Source organism: Megascapheus bottae, chromosome X, assembly GCF_031878675.1.
Source record: "Megascapheus bottae isolate mThoBot1 chromosome X, mThoBot2.hap1, whole genome shotgun sequence".
Lineage (NCBI taxonomy): Eukaryota > Metazoa > Chordata > Mammalia > Rodentia > Geomyidae > Megascapheus > Megascapheus bottae.
The window spans coordinates 25285948-25308893 of record NC_143547.1 but is presented as its reverse complement, the minus strand read 5'-3'; the positions used below and the strand labels follow the sequence as shown (position 1 = coordinate 25308893).

At 39.0% G+C, this 22946-nt stretch overlaps 1 pseudogene; it reads right to left on the bottom strand.

The window, feature by feature from the left end:
- Positions 1–568: 568 nt before the first annotated feature.
- LOC150040614 (prefoldin subunit 6 pseudogene) lies at positions 569–958 on the bottom strand (annotated as a pseudogene).
- Between the last annotated feature and the right edge of the window lie 21988 nt (positions 959–22946).

The window sequence follows — 22946 nt, the reverse complement described above, 5'->3', positions numbered from 1 at the left end:
ACATGTTGAGCATTTCTTCATGTGTCTATAGGCCATTTTTGTTTCTTCTTCAGAGAAGACTCTCTTTAAGTCTTTAGCCCATTTTTTAATGGGATGGTTGTTACTTTGGAGGTTAGTTTTGGAGTGATTCAATTTTTTGAGCTGTTGATATATTTCAGATATGAGGCCTTTGCCCGTTGTTTGGTTGGTGAAGATCTTCTCCCACTCTGTAGGCTTCCTGATTAATTTACTAGCTATGTCCTTTGCCATACAACAGCTCTGCAGTTTAATGCAGTCCCACTTATCCAGCCTTTCTCTCATTTGCTGTGATTTTTGGTCCTTATTAAGAAAGTTTCTACCTGTGCCAAGGAGGCCTAGTGTATCTCCTATTCCTTCTTGTAAAGTTTTCAGTGTGTCAGCTTTTACCTCCAGGTCTTTGATACATTTGGAGTTAATATTCTGAGTAGTTAACCCATCAGATTTTTTTTGTTTTGTTTTCAACATTTTATTAGCTACTATAATATAGATGTCTCCTAGAGCTGCCTCATTCCCTTCCCTAACCTCCCCTCCCTTCCTCCAATTATGGGGGTCAAGCCTTCCCAGGAGCTCCTGCCTTTGCTGCCTGAGACCGTTGGAACTCCTGCTGCAGCTGAGCTAGAGTCTCTCTCTGTTGGTCTGACTGCCACTCAGGTTCTTGAAGCTGGGATTCATAAAGCTTAATTTCAGCTGTGATATAGTCCAGCCTCTTTCCCACTGTGGCCCGGGCCTCTCCCAGCTCCTGTTTGAGCAGCACTGGACACAGAAATTTGGATACCACATTGGACCCATTTAGCAGGGCCAGTTCCTCCTTCACGGTGTTATTTTCTGTTATTTGGGCTTCAAGTTTCTGCCCCCTGGACAAGGATTTACTCAAGTCTTTTTGTAGCTGTTGGTATTTCTCCACTTCTCCTTGTAGCTTCTTTTGGATCAACTTAGCCATGGCAAGGATGAAAGTCTGTGGGGAACGAGAGGGGAGCGCTGGGTCTGAAGCTCGGGAAGGTACCTGAGGTCCCTTTTCTGGGCTGGCATTCTCCCTTCGCAACCCATCAGAATTCTATACTACAAAATTAGAATTTCTTGTTCTGAAATGAAGATTATGTTTATACCATGTATCTGTCTTATGTTTGGGCTACTATGGCAACACAGCAGAGACTGCATTGCTGATACAGGAGACACTTTATTTGTCACATTTCTGGAGCCTGGGAAGTCCAAGACAGAGATGTTAGCATATTCACTGTCCGATCAGTGCCTAATTTCCAGACTGTGGATAGTAGTCGTTTCCTTGCATCTTCCCATGGCCTTTGTGTTATTAAATATCTCTGTCTTTGTCTCCTCTCTGTGTTTGTCTCTCTTCTGTTTCTTCTTACTCTCTTACTCATTAAAGCACTGATTTCACCATGAAGATTTCACTTTAATGGCTTTATGTTAACCTAATTACTTCACAAAGACACTACATGCAACTAACACTCAATTGGCAGTCAAGATTTCAACATCAAAAATTTAGGGAAATAAAACTTTCCTCAAGCCAGGCATGGCGGCTCACACAGGAGACTGAGATCTGAGGATCACAATTCAAAGCCAGCCTGGGCACTAAAGTCCTTGAGAATCTTATTTACAATTAACTACTAGAAAACCGGAAGCAGAGCTGTGGCTTAAGGGGTAGTGTGGTAGCCTTGAGTGGAAGAGCTCAGGGACAGTGCCTAGCCCAACAGATCAACCCCCATGACCAGAAAATAGAACATTTATCTGTCCATAATAATATTTAATATAGATGTGGGTTTTGAACAACATATTTCCTGGAGTTCTTGGGCTCTCTGTGAAGAGATGAGAGACCTTAGAATAGTAATCACATTGTGCTGAAATTGGGCTAAGAAAAGGGGGGTCTCTGTATATTGTGTAAAGGTAAATTAAAATATGACAAGAAAGTTAAATTTTCCCAGCACTAAGCATAGCAGATAGATGCCAATATTTCTATAAGAAGATTAATTCACATTTAAATAGATAGTAAATTAAAAATAGAAATGTATGATTTCATCCCAGCTAGGCAAATGGTCTATCTGAATAAGCTATTTTATTCTGTTAATCTGAATCTAAAGAAAATGAACATTAGAAAGTACTTTTAAAGAACTTCTCAGTATTATAGAGGAACTGATTAATACCATGAGCTTGGTTTAGATTTTCTTCTGGGTGGAGGACATATAGAAAATTCGCCTGTTCATTTGTAGCCAAAATTTTTATACCCGAAAAGGTGACACTTCCACTTCCAACTCAGATACACAAGATTTATTTACCTGAAGAAACCCAATAGCCAAGCAAAATAAATGAAACTATATTTTTCAAGATAATTCACAGAAATCAAGGAAAGATAGTTATCCTTCACTGGTAGAAAATGTACAATGAACCTTAATATTTCCATAGTTTTCTACCTTGACAGAATTACAAAGGTCATGTTAAATAGAAAAGTGGAGGTGGGGGAAGGAAACTGAATTAGAGACTGGTATTTTGCAGTTTTAAGGTAAACCTACCTGTTTAAAGATTTTGAGGCAGATAAAGTATCAAAGAAGAGAAAAATTTGTAAAGTGAAAACTTGGAGAAGTTCAGAGGCCCAACATCAATTATTTAGCAGAGTACTAAGGAACACATGGGTATATGTGGATATTTTCCAAAACTGTCAAGGGAGTTTCCAAAAGAATTAAGGGAAAGATTCCTCTTAGCGTCCATCAGCCTGGAAAACTTAGAATTCATGGAACATTAGGTTAAGTACTTAGGAATGCCTTGATTCAGAAATGGAGAATAATTAGCCTTAGATTGATTGCTGTTTTGGAGTTGCATTATAAATCATAAAAACTATGACTCAAAAGATTTAATTTTATTCTTTTTTTGAAAGCCCATAGAATATTTACCAAAACAAACAATTTTCCTGGCTATAAAAGAAGTATTAGTAAGACAATATGATGAAAATAAACTTTACAACTTTTGGGGGTGAAGGTGGAAGAGTGATAGAAAAATGTCACTTAGATAGGTAACTGTAACCCCTCTGTACATCACCCTGATGATATTTTTTTTCTTTTTAAAAAAGGGTTAGCCAAAGTGCCTATGGCTCATGCCTTTGTAATTGTAGCTACTCAGAAGGCTGAGATCTGAGGAGATCTGTGAGTCTTATCTCCAGTATAAAACTGAGAAAACTGGAATTGGTGCTGTGGCTCAAAGTGATAGAGTGCTAGCTAGCTTTGAGCTGAAGAGATCAGGGCCAGCACCCAGGCCCAGAATTCAAGCCTCATGACAGACGAGGAGGAGGAGGAGGAGGAGGAGGAGGAGGAGGAGGAGGAGGAGGTGGGGGGGGAGGATTTAAAGTATGTATGTATTACCTGACTACATGACTTATGTAACTGTAACCCCTCTATACATCACATTTACAATAAAATTTTCTAAAAATAAACTAAAACAAAATAAATAATGTAAAATATATTCTTCAACTATATGGAAATTAAACAGAAAAGAATATTGGAAAGATCTCTGGAATAATTTTAATACTTGGAATAAAATAACTGGAATAAAATAAAATAAATCTTGTCCAAAGAAGATATTATAAGAAAAAACTATGTTAAATGAAGTAAGTTAGGCCTAGAGAGACAAAAGATAAATGTTTTCGGATATATGCAGAAGCTAGATTTAGCTTACAAACTAGTAGGTAAATACTGTGTGGCATGCAAATGTATCCAACTGTATTAACTGAAATATGCTAGATCACAAGGGAGATCTCAAATAGTGTAATTCCTTAGGAATCAGTTCAGCAAATTAAACACCAGAAAGTGGGTACTTCAAAGGGGTGGCTTGTGGTCAAGGGGAAAAGAGATATAAAACTGAAAACGAGAATAGGGGAGCATGAAGTCAAGTGTCCAATGTATATTTTTTAAAAACTAAGAAGGGTGAAGAAAGGGATGGGTGGGTGAAAATGACAAAAGGGGTAAAATTTGAACAAATGGAACTGCATTAAAATGCAGAGCTTCTGTATGGCAAAGGACCTAGCTAACAATAAATAGCCAACACAGTGGGAAAAGATCTTCACTAGCCATGCAACAGACAAGATCCTTATATCTAAAATATACCTACAGGTCAAAAAATTAAATCCCTCAAAAACAAATTTGCAAACAAGCAACCACCCCATTAATAGATGGACTAAAGAGAGACTTCTCTGAAGAGGAAGAATGACTAACAGACACATGAAAAAATGGAGCTTTACTCAGAAAGTTCCTGTGTGGAGAAGTTCTAAAGTTTCTTCTGCTGCTTCCTGGAGTAGTTTTGTTATTTCAGGGCTTACATTGAGGTCTTTGATGCATTTTGAATAGATACTAGTGCAAGGTGACAGAACAGGATCCAGTTTCAGTTTGTTGTGTATCCACATTTTCCAAAATAATTTGTTGCAGAGGCTATCATTTTTCCATCCTACATGTTTCTGCAATAATCCACAGAGAGAGCTGGAAAAGGTAGCAAGGAGTTACTACTATATTATTAAAGGTGATATGTCTGTGGCTTTTAAAATGCAGCTAATTTTTTTCTTTAATAAAATGAAGAAGAGGGTTTTTCCTTGGAACAATTACAAACAACCTCTAGCAAAAAAGAATTGGAGATATAGCTCAACTGGTAGGGAACCAGCTAAGTAAGCATGAAGTCTTGAGTTCATACTCTACTACAAATTAAAATAAATACATACATATAAAAATTTCTAGAGCTTGAACGCAGGACCTTATACTTTTACATAACTTACTTCCTTGGCTGGTACTCTAGCACTTGAGTCATGCCTTCAGCCAAGATTTTTTTCTGGCTAATTGGAGAATGAATCACTTGGAGTTTTCTACTTGGGCTGGGTTTCAAACTGAGATCCTCCAGATCATAGCCTGTTGCATAGCTAGGATTATAGGCCTGAGCCACCAGCACATGGCTCATGATTGAATTTTGATTTAAAAATGTTGAGTAATTAGAACACCATATAGCATCGGTAGGAGTGTAAAATAGTGGTATCATTTTGGACAACCATTTCAAAGTTTCTTGAGAAAATAACACTAGACTTACCATGCTGCCAAGTAGCTCAGTGGTAAAGTGCATACCTTTCTTTTTTATATATTTTTTATTGTAATTAGTAAAAGGGTTACATGATATTTGCCAGATAGAAGGTGCATTAATTCACATATATTGATACCCTTTCACATGTCTTGGTCCCCATTACCCTCCCATCCACCCCACCCCCGTCTTGGTTTTCCCCCTTCCCTATCCAATTTCAAATAACCAAATACAAATAAATCCAATATATCAGATAACAAAGTGAGATACTGTAACAATATGAGATAATCAAGGGACAGCAAAAGAGAAGAGAGATAACATAGTACATTAAGGACAACAATCATTCATTATATGGCTTTTGTTTCAATATCCTGGAGGTCTTTTCAATTAGCTTCATACTATATGGCCTTATGTATCAAGGTTTTGCTCTATTGCAGATCTCTGCTAGTAGAGCCCAAGGTTTCTACTGATTATGACAAATGAGGGAAACCACTGAGCCTAAGTTACTTTGAGTCTGGCTTACTTCACTTATTATGATTTTTTCTAAGACTTTCCATTTCCTAACAAATGGGGAGATGTCGTTTTTTCTGACACAAGCATAGAATTCCATTGTGTACAAATACAACAACTTGTTGATCCACTCATCAACTGAGGGACATCTAGGTTGGTTCCATATCTTTGCTATGGTGAATAATGCTGCAATGAACATTGTTGTGGTAGTGGATTTAGTATGCCCTAGTTTCTGGATGTTTGAGTAAATGCCAACTAGTGAGATTGCTGGGTCATAGGGGATGGAGCTCTATGTTTAGCCTTTTGAGGCACTGCCATACTGCTTTCCATAGTGGTTGAATGAGTTTGCACTCCCACTCACAGTGCAGTAGTGATCCCTCCTGGCCACATCCCCTCCAGCATCTGTTGTTATTCCGTTTCCTGATTCTGGCCATTCTAATTGGAGTGAGGAGGAATCTTAGAGTTGTTTTGATTTGCATTTCTTTTATGACCAGACATGTTGAGCATTTCTTCATGTGTCTATAGGCCATTTTTGTTTCTTCTTCAGAGAAGACTCTCTTTAATTCTTTGGCCCATTTTTTAATGGGATGGTTGTTACTTTGGAGATTAGTTTTGGAGTGATTCAATTTTTTGAGCTGTTGATATATTTCAGATATGAGGCCTTTGTCCTTTGGTTGGTGAAGATCTTCTCCCATTCTGTAGGCTTCCTAATTAATTTACTAGCTATGTCCTTTGCCATACAAAAGCTCTGCCGTTTAATACAGTCCCACTTATCCAGCCTCTCTCTTACTTGCTGTAATTTTTGGTCCTTATTAAGAAAGTTTCTACCTGTGCCAAGGAGGCCTAGTGTATCTCCTATTCCTTCTTGTAAAGTTTTCAGTGTGTCAGCTTTTACCTCCAGGTCTTTGATCCATTTGGAGTTAATTCTAGTGCAGGATGGAAAAAGAAGGATCCAACTTTAGTTTTCTGCAGGTGCTTAACCAGTTCTGCCAGCACAACTTGTTGAAGACGCTGTCTTTCTTCCAGTCTATTTTTTTGGCTCCCTTGTCAAAGATTAGGTGTCTATAGGTCTGTGGATTAATAACTGGGTCCTCAGTTCTATTCCATTGGTCTTCAGGCCTGTTCTTGTGCCTGTACCCAGCTGTTTTGATAATTATAGCTCTGTAATAGAGTCTAAAGTTTGGAATTGAAATTCCTCCTGTGCTGTTCTTTCTGCTAAGAAGTGTTTTTGCTATACGGGGTCTTTTATTATTCCATATGAAATTTTGGATTGCCTGTTCTATTTCTTTAAAGAATGCCATTGGGAAGTTGATGGGTATTGCATTGAATTTGTAGATAGCCCTTGGCAAGATTGTCATTTTCACAATGTTGATTCTTTCAATCCAGGAGCATGGGAGGTTTTTCCATTTCCTTAGTTCTGCTTTAATTTTCTTTTTAGGGTTTTAAAGTTTTCATCAAAAAGGTCCTTTACATTCTTAGTTAAGCTAATTCCAGGTACTTTATTTTCTTTGAGGCTATTGCAAAAGGAGTTGCTTTCCTGATTATTGCCTCATTCCTCTCACTGTTGGCCTAGAGGAAGGAAGTTGATTTTTGAGGGTTAATTTTATACCCTGCTACCCTTCCAAAGTTTTGAATGAGCTCAAGGAGCTTGGGAGTATAGTCTACAGGATTCTTTAAATTACAGAATCATGTCATCTGCAAAGAGGGATAGTTTTACTTCCGCTTTCCCTACTTGGATCCCCTTATTGCACTGGCTAGGAATTCTAGTACTATGTTGAAGAGGAGTGGAGAGAGTGGGCATCCTTGTCTCATTCCTGATTTTACAGGGAATGGCTTTAGCTTTTCGTCGTTCATTATAATACTAGCTGTGGGTTTGTCATACACAGCCTTTATTATATTGAGGAATGTTCTATGGATTCCTATTTTCTCCAGAGCTTTTAACATAAAGGGGTGTTGGATCATGTCAAATGCCTTTTCTTCATCTATTGAGACAATCATGTGATTTTTGTCCTTGCTCCTGTTGATGGGTTGAATTATATTAATTGATTTGTGTATGTTGAACCAGCTTTGCCTCCCTGTGATGAATCCTGTTTGATCATAGTGTATAATTTTTTTGATGAGTTGTTGTAGATGGTTGGCCAGTATTTTGTTGAGAAGTTTTACATCGATGTTCATCAAAGAAATAGGTCTGTAGTTTTCATTCTTTGATGAATCTCTGTCTGGTTTGGGGATGAGGGTTATAATGGCTTCATAAAATGGGTTTGGTAAAGAGCCTTCATTTTCAGTTTCATTGAAGAGCTTGAGGAGTGTTGGTGTGAGCTCTCCTTTGAAGACCTCATAGAATTCAGCTGTGAATCCATCTGGCCCTGGGCTTTTCTTAGGTGGAACGTCTCTTATTGCCATTTCTATTTCAGTGCTTGAAATAGGCCTGTTTAGTTGGGTTAGTTCTTCTTGGTTCAGTGTGGGTATGTTAATATTGGCTAGTAATGCATCGGTTTCTTCTAGATTCTCAAATTTGTTGGCGTAAAGGTTTGAGAAGTATTCCCTCATGATTCTCTGGATCTTGGTAATTTCCGTCATGATATTACTATTTTTGTCTGTGATTTTGTTTATTTCGGTATACTCCCTTCTTTTTGTGGTAAGGTTTGCTAAGGGCTTGTCAATTTTGTTAATTCTTTCAAAGTACCAACTCCTTGTTTTGTTGATTCTTTCTATAGTTTTTTTGGATTCCAATTCATTTAATTCTGCTTTGATTTTAATAATTTGCTTCCGTCTAGTGGGATTAGGGTTGGTTTGTTGCTCTTTTTCCAGGAGCTTAAGGTGAGACATTAACTTGTTGGTTTGCGATTTTTCCAACCTGTTTTGTAGGCACTCAGTGCTAATATTTTCGTCTGAGTACTGCCTTTGCTGTGTCCCAAAAGAGTTGGTATTTTGTGTGCTCCTTATTGTTAAATTTCATAAAGTGCTGGATTTCTGTTCTGAACTCTTTGATGACCCATTGGTGATTCAACAATGTGTTGTTCAGGCTCTATGAGTTACAGGGTTTTCGTTGGTGGAGATGTGTGTTCAGTTCCAGTTTGATGCCTTTGTGGTCTGAGAGTGTGCAGGGAATAATTTCAGTGTTTCTGAATCTGTCCAGGTTTGTTTTATGGCCTAAGATGTGGTCTATTTTGGAAAATGTTCCATGTGCTGCTGAGCAAAATGTATATTGTGTTGTTGTTGGGTGGAATATTCTGCAGATGTCTGTTAGATCTAGTTAGTCTATATAGTTGTTCAGTTCTAAGGTTTCTCTGTTGAGTTTTTGCCTTGTTAATGTGTCCATAGGAGAGAGTGGTGTGTTAAAGTCTCCAACAATCACTGTTTTTCGATCTATGTATGGTTTCAGTGAATGTTAAGTTTGCTTGATGAAGTTCAGAGTTCTGGAATTGGGTGTGTAGATATTTAGGATCGTTATATTTTCCTGGAGGAAAGATCCCTTTAGTAGTATGTAGTAACCTGCTTTGTCTTTTCTTACTATTTTAGTTTGAAGTCTATTTTATCTGATATGAGGATGGCAACTCCAGCCTGTTTATGGGGCCGTTACATTGATAGAGTTTATTCCAACCTCTCACTTTCAAAAGATGTTTGTTTTTTTGGGTAAGATGTGTCTCTTGAAGACAGCAGAATGATGGATCCAACTAGACAGACTATACCGTTTAATTGGAGAGTGCAATACATTGATATTAAGAGTTAGGATTGAGAGATATTTATTAGTTCCTACCATTTTTAAAAGCTTTTATTAGGGCCTGTGTCTTGACAGTTCTTGTGGTCCTTAGATGGTATGATGTTTAGGTGCCATTTCTTTCCCTATATTGCATTTGTTTTGGTTTTCTATGTGTAGAACATCTTTGAGAATTCTCTGCAGTGTTGGTTTTGTTGCTATATATTGTTGCAGCTTTTCCCTGGAATGGAATGTTTTTATTGTTCCCTCAGTTATGAATGAAAGCTTAGCTGGGTACAGTATTCTTGGTTGGTAGATATTTGACTTAAAGGCATGACATATATGCTTCCAGTCACTTCTTGCCTGCTTGGTCTCTGCTGAGAAATCTGGGGTTATTCTTATTGGTTTGCTTTTTTAGGTTATTTATCCCTTTTCCCTGGCTAGCTTTAGGATCCTTTCTTTGGTCTCTATTGATTCAGTTCAGATTACAATGTGGCAGTGGGATGTTCTTTTCTGGTCAGGTCTGTTTGGGGTTCCAAAAGCTTCTTGTATCTGGATGGGCCTGCCCTTCTGGATATTTGGGAAATTCTCTGAGATGATTCCCTGAAGTATATTTCCAATACCATTGACCTATTTCTCCAGACCCTCCTCAATACCAATTAGCCTTAAATTAGGCTTCCTAATTGTATCTTGGACCTCCTGAAGCACTCTCTCATATTTCCTAGATTTGGATTGACTCATTTTCGGTTCTTTCTCTATAACAACTAAATTATCTTCAGCCCCGGAAATTCTCTCTTCTGCATTGTCTAACCTACTATCAAAGCTATCTACTTTATTTTTCATCTCCCTTGCTTCTAATTGCTCATTTTTGATGCCTTGCATCTCTTCTTTTAGATCATGTATGGATTTCTTTATCTCCTTGATTTCCATGTGAGTGGTTAGCTCAGTAGCTTTATTTTCTTTGAACATTTGATAGAGTTCGGTCACCTTTTTAGTTGTGGATTCTGTGAATTCATCCATTTTTCTTTGAAAAACCTTTACTATGGCCTCCTTTATGGCCTCTTCTTTTGTACTTATCACCTTGTTTATGGTTTCCTCTTGTGTAGCTATGGCTTCCTCCCTTATCTGTTTCTTTATATTTTCACATTTTTCATTAATGATGTTTATCAATTGCATTTGTATAGCACTTGGAAGACTCTTCTTTAGGTTTGCCAGTGACTGTTGCATTGTCTGTTTATATTGGGTGGGAGATGTTATTCCTTGATTGACATTTTTCTTGAGTTTCTTGTTCTGCCCATTTGAAAATGGGAGCAAGATTAATACTAAACACGATTCTAGTTTTTCAGATATAACCACCCTAGACCTCTGTAGCTGGTAGACACTAGATGTTCACAATTTTTGATTGGTGTTATCACTCTTTCTTTTTGGGCACTTACAGACCAGTCTAATACAACCACTGATAAGCGATTTATGACCAAAACAATAAGCCTCTCAATCCAATCTCTATTGTATGTAAGTCCCTCTGAACCTAGAGTATAATTGAATACCTAGATAGTGTAGATCCATGCATTATAATGGTTGAAAGACGAACAGAGGACCAAAGATAGAAAAATAGAATGAGAGAGATCAGGGGAGGTACAAGAGGATTAACGTAGTAGTGTAAGATTATTATAGTAATGAAGAAAAGGTATAGCATAAGGATAACTGACCTAAGTTGGTACGTAGTTAGCGTATTTGAGTACAAGTTTGGAAAGTGTTAGATAAAACTTATGTGTTGCTACACGACTAGCTCTCAGCCCAACCAGTGGCCTCACAGTGGGCCGTGGGATGGATCTGTGAGCTTCAGTCTGAGCGCGCTGGGCAGATGTTTTCCTGTGCTGCTTCCATGGGCTGCCCCTGCCAAGGGTCTGGGGTTTGAGAGTTTCCAGGGACTCTCAGCAGGACCAGCAGGAGACCGCTCTGTTCCCAGGGGCCGGGCCCAGCTGTGGATGTGGGCTCCAAGGGCAGAGCCTCACCTTTCTGATTCTCAGAAGGGGAGCTTGCCTGCTGGTTGGCCCTTCTGATCCCTGCTGTGTTTCCACTGCTTTGTCAGAGAGTCTGTGACTGTGGGGGACCCCTAGGTGCTGTCTTGCTCAGGATTCCCAGCTGGAGGTTGCCCCGCTCAAGATTTGAGGGGGACAGATGCTGGCTCCTATTTTCCCGCACACCCCACTTGCTGCTGTAAGGCAGGGACTCAGCGCCGTCCACTCTCCAGATCCAGTGGCCTGGGAGAGGAACCTGTTGGGTGGGTGGGAGCTGGGACAGCTCTGCCTCCCCTGGAGGGGTGCTGAGTCTTAGTGTAGCCCGCCTGTCAGTCTCCAGTCAGAGGGCTGGGAGTTGAGCCTGTTGGGCGGGTGGGAGTTGGGACAGCTCTGCCTCCCTTGGTGGGGTGCTGGGTCTTAGGGTAGCCTGCGTGTCAGTCTCCAGTCAATGGCCTGAGGGAGGGGGCTATTGAGGGAAGGGACAGGATTCTATATTCCTTTCCCCCCTGCTCCTGCCAGTCTTTCTCAGGCGGGGTGGAGGGGTCTGAGTTAAGTTCTATTGCTTGGCACGAGCTCTGCTTTCCCGATGGGTTTGGGGACCCGCTGTTTTACTCAAGCCTCTGCATTCCGTCTGTGGGTTGTCCACGGTGTTGAGGAGTCTTTCACTTCCCTCGGGTCTCCTCCACCACCTGTGGTCCGCGTCTGGGTTCCGCTGCTTGCTGTTCTGGTTCCGTGTCTGTGTTCCGCTGCTTTCTGCTGCTTGCTGGCCTGGTCCTATACTGGTGTCTGCAGCGGTCGGGGCTGGCCGGCCCGGCGCCCTCTACTGCTTCTTTTCGAGGCTCAGAGCCGGCGGCGAGGGGTGGGGGAGGGGTCCTCGCATTCTGAATTCTTTGAGAAAGTTGGATGTGAGCTTTATCTGGATTTCTTTTCCAGTTTGAGTCCTTCTCCGTTGCTTTTCGAGTTTGTTGTTATGCATTTCTTAAGGTAGTTAACTCTTGGGACTCCCTGGTTTTCTCTTATTGTGAGAGAGAGCTAGGCAGCGTCCCTATTGTCTCTGTGCCATCTTCCATCCCAAGTCAAGTGCATACCTTTCATGCACGAGATCCTAGGTTTAATCCCTAGCACTGCAACTATGAAACAAACAAAAACCCAAACTCTTACATCTACCATATGGCTTGCCAAGAAGAAATAAAGTACACATTTATGCATTGGCTTTTTTTTTTTGGAGCCTGCCCTGGGGCTCGAACTCAGGACAGCAATAACGCTGTCCCTGAACATTACTTTCATAGCATCATCTTACATGCTTATATGTACATAGCTATTGTGATCCTCCGCTTGGAAAGTCTTAAATGTAAACTATTTATTACAGATGAAGGAATCCATCGAGTCTGTGTTTCTTTCATTCTGCCTTACTTGACTTAATATGGTTTTTCTTTCAGAACTTTGTGTAAACAAACCACTTTTTATTTTTTGGTCCTGGACTTGAACTCTGGGCCTAAGCACTATTCCTGAGCCCTGCAGCTCAAGGGTAGCATTCTACCACTTTGAGCCACAGCACCACTTCTGATTTTCTGGTGATTAATTTGAGATAAGAGCCTCACAGACTTTCATGCCTGGGCTGGCTTTGCATCATGATCCTCAGATCTCAGCCTCCTGAGTAGCTAGGACTATAGGAGTGACCCAGTGCTCTTTGTAAATGATTTTTACTATTTTATCTTCAAGTATGATGAACCTTATGATGTGCTTTACAGAGAAAGTTATTGCATTAGTTAATCTATGATCAGTTACAAACAATACTGGTACTTGCTGTGAGCTCAATATTAAGGAATCAATAGTGCATATTAAAGATTGACATAAAGATAAACACACACAAAACAACGTTATATAGTGGTGACTCAATAAAAGGTACCATGGCTGGAGACATGAAGGAACCTTACTCTATGTCTCCCTCTTACAAAATGGCTCTCAGGGGGCCCGGAGTGTGGCCTAGTGGTAGAGTGCTTGCCTAGCATGCACGAAGCCATGAGTTTAATTCCTTCATACCACAAACACATAAAGAAGCCAGAAGTGATTCTATGGCTCAAGTGGTAGAGTGCCAGCCTTGAGAAAGCTCAAGGACAGTGCCCAGGCCCTAAGTTCAAGCCCCAGGACTGGCTATATATATATTTCAAAATTACTTCAGAGTTTATACAAATTTCATAGAACATAATTGCTCTAATTAACTCAACACTATATAACCAGTTACAACCTATCTAGTTGAGCCCATTTTAAGAATAAAACATCCTAGAATTTTGCAAGCACCAAACATTGAAAACCATTGTAATCAGGATCTTGAGAAGAAATGAGTTTGAATGCCAGAAGCCTGTGGGTAGCATGGATGTGTGTTATTTATTGCTTAGCCTTCTCTCCTAGGGAGGTAATTCAGCATGAGTTGAAGAGCCATTTGTTTTATAAGCTATCTCTTCCCCTCTTCTTGCCTACTGAAGTGGAAATAGAGACTGATACATTTAGTGTACCCAATACATTTATTTCTCAGAAGACAAAAGGAAATTAATAGAAAGTAGAAAATACTATAAAGTGTTGTTAGGCCAGAATAACCAGTAATGGGATCTTGACTGAGAAGTAAAAGATCTTATATCTTGTATCCAAAGATTTTCTTCTAGCATTATCAAAGAAACTCTGATTAGAGGGACATTTTACATTGTCCTCATTTCGTTTTCTTCATTGTCAGTTGTCCTGACTCTAGGAAAGTTAGTCTGTTTTAGGTTACTATAAAAGAATGAGCGGGCTGGGAGTTTGGCCTAGTGGTAGACTGCTTGCCTAGCATGCGTAAAGACCCAGATTCGATTCCTCAGCACCACATACATAGAGAAAAGCCAGAAGTAGTGCTGTGGCTCAAGGGTAGAGCTCTAGCCTTGAGGAAAAAGTCCAAGGACAGTGCTCAGGCCTTAAGTTCAAACCCCACAACTGGCAAAAAACAAAAGAATTTCTTGGGGCCGGGAGTTTGGCCTAGTAGTAGAGTGCTTGCCTAGCATGCACGAAGACCCGGGTTTGATTCCTCGGTACCCCACATACATAGCAAAAAGCTGGAAGTGGTGCTGAGGCTCAAGTGGTAGAGTACTGGCCTTGATAGGGCTTGATAAGGTCCAAGGACAGTGTGCAAGCCCTGAGACCAAGCCCAGGACTGGCAAAAAAAAATATCTGAGGCTGGGTGCGGTGGCTCACACCTGTAATCCTAGCTACTGAGGAGGCTGAGATCTGAGGATCAAGGTTCAGAACAAGCCTAGCCACTAAAGTCCATGAGACTTGTCTCCAATTAACCACCAGAAATCCAGAAATTGCACTGTGGCTCCAAGAGTACGGAGGTAGCCATGATCTGAAGAATCAGGGACAACACACAGGCCCAGAGTTCAAGTCTCACGACCAACAAAAAAAAGAATATTTTTTATTGAAAAAATTATGAAGACTAGAAGTTTATTTTGCTTCACAGTTCTGAAGGCTGGAAGTTCATAGTTGGGTAGCGACATCTTGCTAGATTCTTATGTTGCACCATAACATTGCATAAAAGAAGAAAGGGAAAGCACATACCTACAGAAGTGGCAAAACAAGTGGGATAGTTTTGCTTTTTAACAACCAGTTCTCTCAGTGATTAATCCCATCTTGAGAGAATCAACTCAGTCCCAAAGTAACAGTAATCTCTCTTAATGACCTAATCACCACTTAAAGGCCTTGCTTCCTAATGCCATCTCAATGGCAATCAAGTTAGAACAGTAATTTTGAAGAGGACCAATTGCGGGAAAAATATTAAAACTTCCAACATAAACATGAAGGGACTGAGACCCAGGAGGATAGGAAGAGAAGAGGAATGTGCTTCAGAGGAACCCGAAGAAATCACCTGTATGTATTTAACATCCAGCACAAAGATTCTGAACCTTGTAATTTCTTTAAGTCTGAAAGAATTTTTGACATTTCAAGTTGCATCTAAATAGCTTAAAACACTTAAAATATTCCCTGCGGAAAATATAATTTTGAAGAGCAAAATCTGAGTTTCAAAACTGTCTATGATGCAGTTCTTTTTGTAAGATAATTGAGGGAAAAGGAAAAATCTTGGAGAGATTTTGGAGAAAATGAGAATGGGATGCATATCCATATACTAAGTCTAGAAGTTTCTCATGCCAAAGCAGAGCAACAGATGTACCTTTTCCAACTAAGGTCCTGAAGAGCTAACAGATAGAAATTTGCAAGAGGCTTTGGACTGGTAACTTAGCATTTCAACCTTTGATTTTAGACACTACAGTGTCACCATATTACTTGGATAACTGAAAAACTTGAGGAGAGAATAATTCCTTCAAGGAGAGAATAATTCCTGTTTCTAGATTATATGCCTTGGTTCTGTCCACAGAAAAAGTTTTTGCTGAAGAATCATTTTGCAGCCTGTATCTTCTAACCTGCCCTGAGGGAACTAATCTTTGTTTCTATAGGAAGAATGAGATGCACAAAATTGAGAATGTTTTTAATTACAATACCTGTAATCCCTAATTGGAGTCATTAATGTCTCCTTCTCACATATACTTCTCACTTCTCTCCCTCTCCCTCTCTCTGTCTCTCTGCCTCTCTCTTTCTCTGTGTCTGTCACTGTCTCATTCTCTCCACCCATTTCTGAATGGGGGTTAGAATTTGGAGGTCATAGAATAGCACAAGGCTCAGGGTTTTTAGAAGAGAACAATTCTTATTGCTAGATGTGATCATTAAAGTCTCATGAAGCAGAAGGATGTAGTGACATCAGACATGAAAGCTTAATTGTAATGGACAAAAAGAAGTCATGAACCTATATTCATTCAACCAGGAGAAAAAGGGAATTGGGGAAAGGTTGGTTAGAGGTTCGAGAGAGTCTTCAGGAAGGTCTTTGATCCAGTAAGTATTCTCATTCTCATTGCTACTCTAATGCACATGACCTCCACAGATGTGCATCTTATTACCTGGAGGTGTAGGCTTTACTGGAGCAGCACATTTTCCAAATGATTTAGGATTAATGCTAGAGAATGAGACATGGTAGGTGTGGCTTGCAATGTTCTACCTTCCTTCTTGGTCAGAGTAAACACTATCATTTTCTTTTTTCGGTGCTTGAGAGGGAACTCATGGTTGTGGGGGGTTTTGTTGCACAGCCTGAACACAGAATAAAATACAAACATGTCAAAAATAGCTATATTTGAGGACCATAACTTCAATTAATAATATATTGGAAAACCTATAATATGTTGAGTACATTGTAAAATGGTAGAAATATCAGGGAAAGTAAATAATATCCTTGTCATATAGGAATACTTATGTATGGTAAGAGTATAGTAAAGGAGAAAATCAAGTACTTTGGATGAAAGAATAAGAAATTTAAATAGTTGTAAAGTAACAGTGAGAGTTCCATATTGCAAAGAAGAATGGATTGGATATGAGCAGTTAGTAGTTTGGCATTTTAATTCTTATTACAGACTTCCAAAATTAGAGAAATTTATTAAGAAAATTAGTTTGCCCAAATTGCAAGGTTGAGCTATTGCCAGATGTGAAACTAGCCCTATAACTAGTCATCTTTGTTCCTTCTGCCCAACTTGATTTCTTGGAAATGGCCCAGTGTCTTAAAATGAAGACACATTCACAGTGACACAATACAAAGAAAGGCAGTGACAAACAACTGTGTCCAATTCGATGTAGGTTAGAGTACCTGTGCTCAGAGAGGATGACAGCATGTGCTTAAAAGCTGCAGCTTGGCTATCATTAATTCTGTGTACTAATTTTCAGGGTTTTTGCTTTTTGTAGATAAATCTAAATGCATTTTAAGACCAGATGCTTCTTTGACAAATTGTTCTGAAGGCAATTCAACTCCTGCTGTACCAGGTCCCTGGGGAAAGAGGGTGCCCATTGAAATACAGAAAAGTAACCTTTTGCCTACAGGTAAATATCAATAGAAATACCCCCAGATCAATTTAGTTTGCTAAATTTAAAATCAGTCTGCATCATTTTCTGTAACACAGGTTAACATATCCATGGTACTAGAACTGACAGATGTGTCCTATGTACTAAGCTCTAGAATGCCTCTTCCTCTTCTTCCACTTCCCATCCCCCTTCCCTCTCCCCTTCAGAGTCCAGAGGCAGTGTTAACTCAGATAGTGAACAGACGACCTCTTTAAGAAATCATTATCACAACATTCAGTAATTTTTTTTTACCCCTGACAATAAAAATTGGACTTTTAAAAGGATTTATTTCTAGATCTACTCTATCAGGTGTAGGTCAACCATCAAATCCCAAATCCTTACTTCATCACCCTTCTGTTTGAGTCAAAACAGAACCCAAGGTGATTGAAACTTAATACCTTCAAAAAGCACATCTGCAATACACTGCATTTCTAAACAGAATCTTTTATATCTTTTATATATACTTTATAACATTATCTAATTGCGATTCATTCTCAATTATTTGGCTAAGATAAAATATATTTTCAGACTATAGTCTATTTTCAGAAACCCATCTCCAAGAGCATCCACCTAAGACAGACCTCCTAAAATACAGTTTAATGTTTTTCTGCATAGTTTCCTTCCATTTTTCTTTTGGGTGGTACTGGGATTTGAACTCAAGACTTTGTACTTGCTAAATAAGCTTTCTACCACTTGAGCCACATACCAAGCCCTTTTTGCTTTAGTTCAGTTTTATAGATATGCCCTCATATTTTTTGCTTGGGCTGGCCTGTATCATGATCTATTTCCACCTTCTGTATAGCTTGGATAATAGTCATGAGCTACCATGCCCAGATCTTATTTTACATTTCCTAATTCTTCTTTATGGAATACTATGCTTTTTGTCATTTATCAAAAGGAAGAAATTTATATACTTATTTACATTTAAAAGTTACAAGCTGGGCACCGGTGGTTCATGCTGGTGAATCATACTCAGGAGATTAAAATTTGATGCTTCATGGTTCCAAGCTAGTTAGTCTAGGAAAGTCCAGGAGATTATCCTCAGCTAACCTGTAACAAAAGCCAAAAGTGGAGATGTGGTTCAAGTGATAGAGTAAAAGCTCAGTGAAAGTACCCAGGAACAGCTCACAAAAAAGTGATTGATTAAAAGAGTTTCTGTTCTCCTTCAAGTTATTGCATATTAGAATGATTCCCTGGAATAGTGCTCTTTTGGTGAACAGCATGACAGTTTTTTAGGATTTTGTTTTGGAGAGTTTTTTCTCCTATTCTCCAAGTTTGGGAGACTACTGCATCCAGGTTTGCCCAAACAATCCAAGTTTTGATTGTTGCCCTGAAGTAATTTTTAGTGGAACACACCTTGCCCCATTTCTATGAATAATTCTATGATTACATTATGAAAATCATCCTAGGCACATGTAGGTTTTAGAAAGTCAAGTTTCTCACAAGTTGGAGAGAGACAAAAAGTAAGTGAACTGTAGCTACTTTACTGGTTATTTTCAGTCCCCATCATTAAACTCACAGTACTGACAGCAAATGGAATTTTGTTGCTGATGGAATGTAACTAATTTGTTACTATGTTATGTTGATTTGTCTGTATAGTTAACTCAGAATCCTAGGTGGTCTCCTCACTCAGTTCTACATTATGAAATAAATCACATTAGACTATTTAGTTCCCTAGTGAAAATACCCCCTAGCCATGTTCATTGGTGTTCATTTGCATGCATTACAATCCATACTCCTTTCAGATCTTTGAAATTGTAAGCAGGCATGCTGCTGTTGTGTTAAATAAATCAGATTATCTAATAATACTCATTAATATAATTAGCATAATCAATCTTAATTAGTATTGTTTAGTAATATATCTCACATTTTAGTGAGATAACACTAGACAGATATTATGAAACTTGTAGATATTAAATAGAACTTATCAAAAGATAAAAATGAAGGTATAAGTATATCTTATTGGGAGGAAAATAGACCATGAACTAGCTTGTTTGAAAATATACCTTTCCATATTCAAATTGGGTTGCACTGGGACTCATAGCCCTATGTGCATTACTTAAAAAAAAAGGGATTCCTGCATTCCACGCATCATTTCCAATTTGGTTTTAGTTAGATATTTGATGGCTATTAGAAGATAAACCCTGACCTATGAAATGGTAGATTAATGAATTCATCTACTTTCCCATTACTTTCCCCTCTAAATCTACTCATGATGTGACCCTGAGGTGAGAAAATGGAGAAGTCATATTTTGAGAGGTCAAATCTTGGAGTCTTTATTAAAAGGTTGGAGACTGCATGGTGGACATCTGTCTCAAAGACCAATACCCAACAAATACTTTTAACACTGTTAGGAAACTGAGCCAAAAAGGCAGGAGGGGAAAGAAGGAACACAATACCAACAAACAAATTCAGGTCCAATGGAGAGCTGGATTGGGACACCATTGTGACTGGAGAAGAGCCAGGAGACAGGACACAGGACAAGAACACAAAGACACAGAGACAGATGGCATGGTATAATGGTAGCCGAACTGGTCCAGGCCTAAATAGGGCTAGATGAGGTGATGGGTCACAGGAAACTCCCAGTTCCTGCAACTGGACCGACAGGTTTAGTAACCTATCAGCCAGGGGCCTGCTCTTGTCCCCAAGGATTCAAGTATGGCTATCATTGGGGAGGTGGAGGCTTCACCTTCCCCCACCATGAAGATAAGATGTCAGACACTATCATCCACCATGTGGTCAAGATGGCATTGGCCAGACCGGATCTCCCTATTTCAGAGGAACCTTTGACAAATACACTCGATGTTGCAGCATGAAGTAAAGGCAACTTTACTTGGTGCATTGGAAGCACCAAGTTTGTCAGCAGTGTTTGCTGTGATTAGTGGTCATCTACCACAGACCACCACGGATAGCAAGGAGAGGACATTGTGAGACAGAAGAGCAAAGTTCAGAAAGATTGCCCACTGAAAGCTACCAGTGATCACTGGTGAGCATCCTCTTTTCCTACATTTTCAAAGGGGAAAATTCTGAAGAATATCCAACATCTGGTAATTACTCACTTGTGCTCTGGCTAATGATTGTGGTAATGAGATGGAGCAAGGCCAATATTCTTCCTGCTGCTCTTATTAGTGAGAAATAGTATCTACCTGTCGTGTTTCTATTTTTATACAATGTGTAACTTAGGTGAGAAAGGATAGTTAAGGATTTTTTGATCTTAGGGAAGAGAAGTAGAGATCTCTCTACAGTGATAGGATTATAAACCATTTGAATAGCATACTTGTAGGATGGGAAAAGGAAGGAGTAGTAGATCAGGATTTTGCTAAGAAAGTACGAGAAAAAACATGGAGTTAACCCCTTCCATTTTTTTCAATTCTCCACTGTTATGTAATAAGTAACCTCAAACTTGATGGATTAGTGATGAATGCTTTCTGTTTAGAGATCATCAGAGTCTGCAACATCTAGCTTCTCCTTTGCCATCTTCAGTCTATCTTTTCAGCATAATTCTGTCTATAAAGGAAAATATGCCAAAAGCAGATGTGATTGTCTTTGTGCAAGCCTCTGATTGTTTTATAGTCAATCAAGGATTTGTTCTTTTTCTAAGCTTCTTTGCAAACAATATGTCATTCTTCCTAACTTCCAGTTTGAATCTGGAAGCATAGCAGAAAACAGTATACTGGCTGTAGACACATTATAATCCATACATTCCCGCTATCAACTCTGGTATTCTTAGGCAGATTCTCTGCTCCAGTCCACTTTACCTTCAATGTTCCACCAAGTTTTCTTTCTACTTTCTCAACTCAGCAACCTATCTATTTATTTATGTATTTATGTATTTATGTATTTATTTATTTATTATCTTTAGGTTGTTGGACACATGAGTTGCATTTAACAAAACAGTTTAAGAATGCAATACCTTTTTTAAAAGCACATTATATCTTTATAAATATGATATTGGCCATATGTTATCTGTTATCTAGATCTTTTCACTTCACATTTAGTGTACTTTTCAATTTAGCTCCCTCACTCACAAGCATGCCATCATTCACTCTCACCTTCCCAAACTTCATGGAATTTTCAGAAATCCAATCATTTCCTGAAAACTATCGTGAAGTGTTATAAGGTGCAACCAGTCAGTGAGATATAGAGAAGGAATATTTTGAGAGATCAAATTGGGTGTCTGCAACTGGACTATAAAATCCTGCAACCCCATGAGGCAATACACTTAACGCAGTTAGAAAACTGAGCTATAAGAACAGGAGAGGAAGGAAAGCAGAAAAACAATACCAGCAATCCATATCAACCCTAATGGAGAGCTGAAGTAGGATACCATACTGAGCAAAGCAGGGCCAGGAGATAGGACATAGCACAGGAGTTCTGGTACAAAGTCATCTCCCCTGATCTTCCCCTTCTTTGTGATTGTTGTTTTTAATGTATTATATGAAGTTGTTTCTCTTTTCTTTCATGTTTTCCCCCTATGTTTTATCCCCTGTTGTCACTATATTTTATTTTTGGTACCCTGTATATTGTATGTATGCTTATCTGAATTAGGAAAGGGAAGGGGAACAACAAAATGGTGAGACAAAGGGCAAAGGGTGAACCAATGCAAGAGCGATACTCACAAGACAATATGTTGGAAATGAACTTTACAAACTGGGGGAGTTTTCGGGGAGGGAATGTGGGAGAAAAACGTGGTAACAATACTTGACAAGAAATGTAGTTACTACCTTGCGTAACTGTAAGCCCTCTGTACATCACCTTAACAATAAAATTAAATTTAAAACAAATCCAGCCATCACAGGAAACTTAAGGCACAGGACTGACAGGCCAGTAACCTATCATCCAAATCCCCACCCCAGGTATGCCTATCACCTGAGAGGTGGGACATTCCTCGGGCTAAAGAGCAGGAGATTTATAAACCATATGGTTTAGACTCAATTCACAGGATAGTCCATCTCACTTTTAGACCTTGGAAACTGGGAGGACAGTCCTATTCACCTGGTTGGGTACCAGGATGGCCGTGAAAACAAAGTTACTTGAAATAACTGGTCTTTAATGATTATTTTCATAAAGACATTTAAGCCATATATTCTAGTCTACTATGTCTTGCTGGTTCATGATAGATTATAAAAGCTGTACTTCTGTACTAGACATTGATGTCCTGACCATGGACATGAAGTTGGAATGTCTTCTGATTTCACTGGGTGATGTTATAAAATGCCTCTATTTGAGCAACATCTTGTCAACAACTCAAAGTCCCATGTCTCAGAAATGTATTTTAGAATAAATATTTTAGATTAATTTTCCTTTCCTTAAGGTATTTTTGGTTTTATTTTTAGCTTCTGAAGAATGAAAACTGTAAAACCAATTTCACTTTTAATATTTGTGTTGGTTCTATTAGTGTTTTCCTTTTTGTTTTTTTTTTTACCCAGGATGCTTACAGCCAATGTTTTGATTCCATGACAATTTTCATCATTTTCTCATGTATTGTAAGAGGCCAAGTATATTTACAACCCTCAAACTGGCCATTAATTTAATCGATTTTGTCTCTTCTCTCTTTTTTTTTTTTAATTATATTAGGGACCAAAGCCAGGGAATTGTGTATGCTAAGCAAGGAGCTAACCACTAAACTGCACCCACAGGCCTTGAGATAGCTATATTTTTCTTTATTA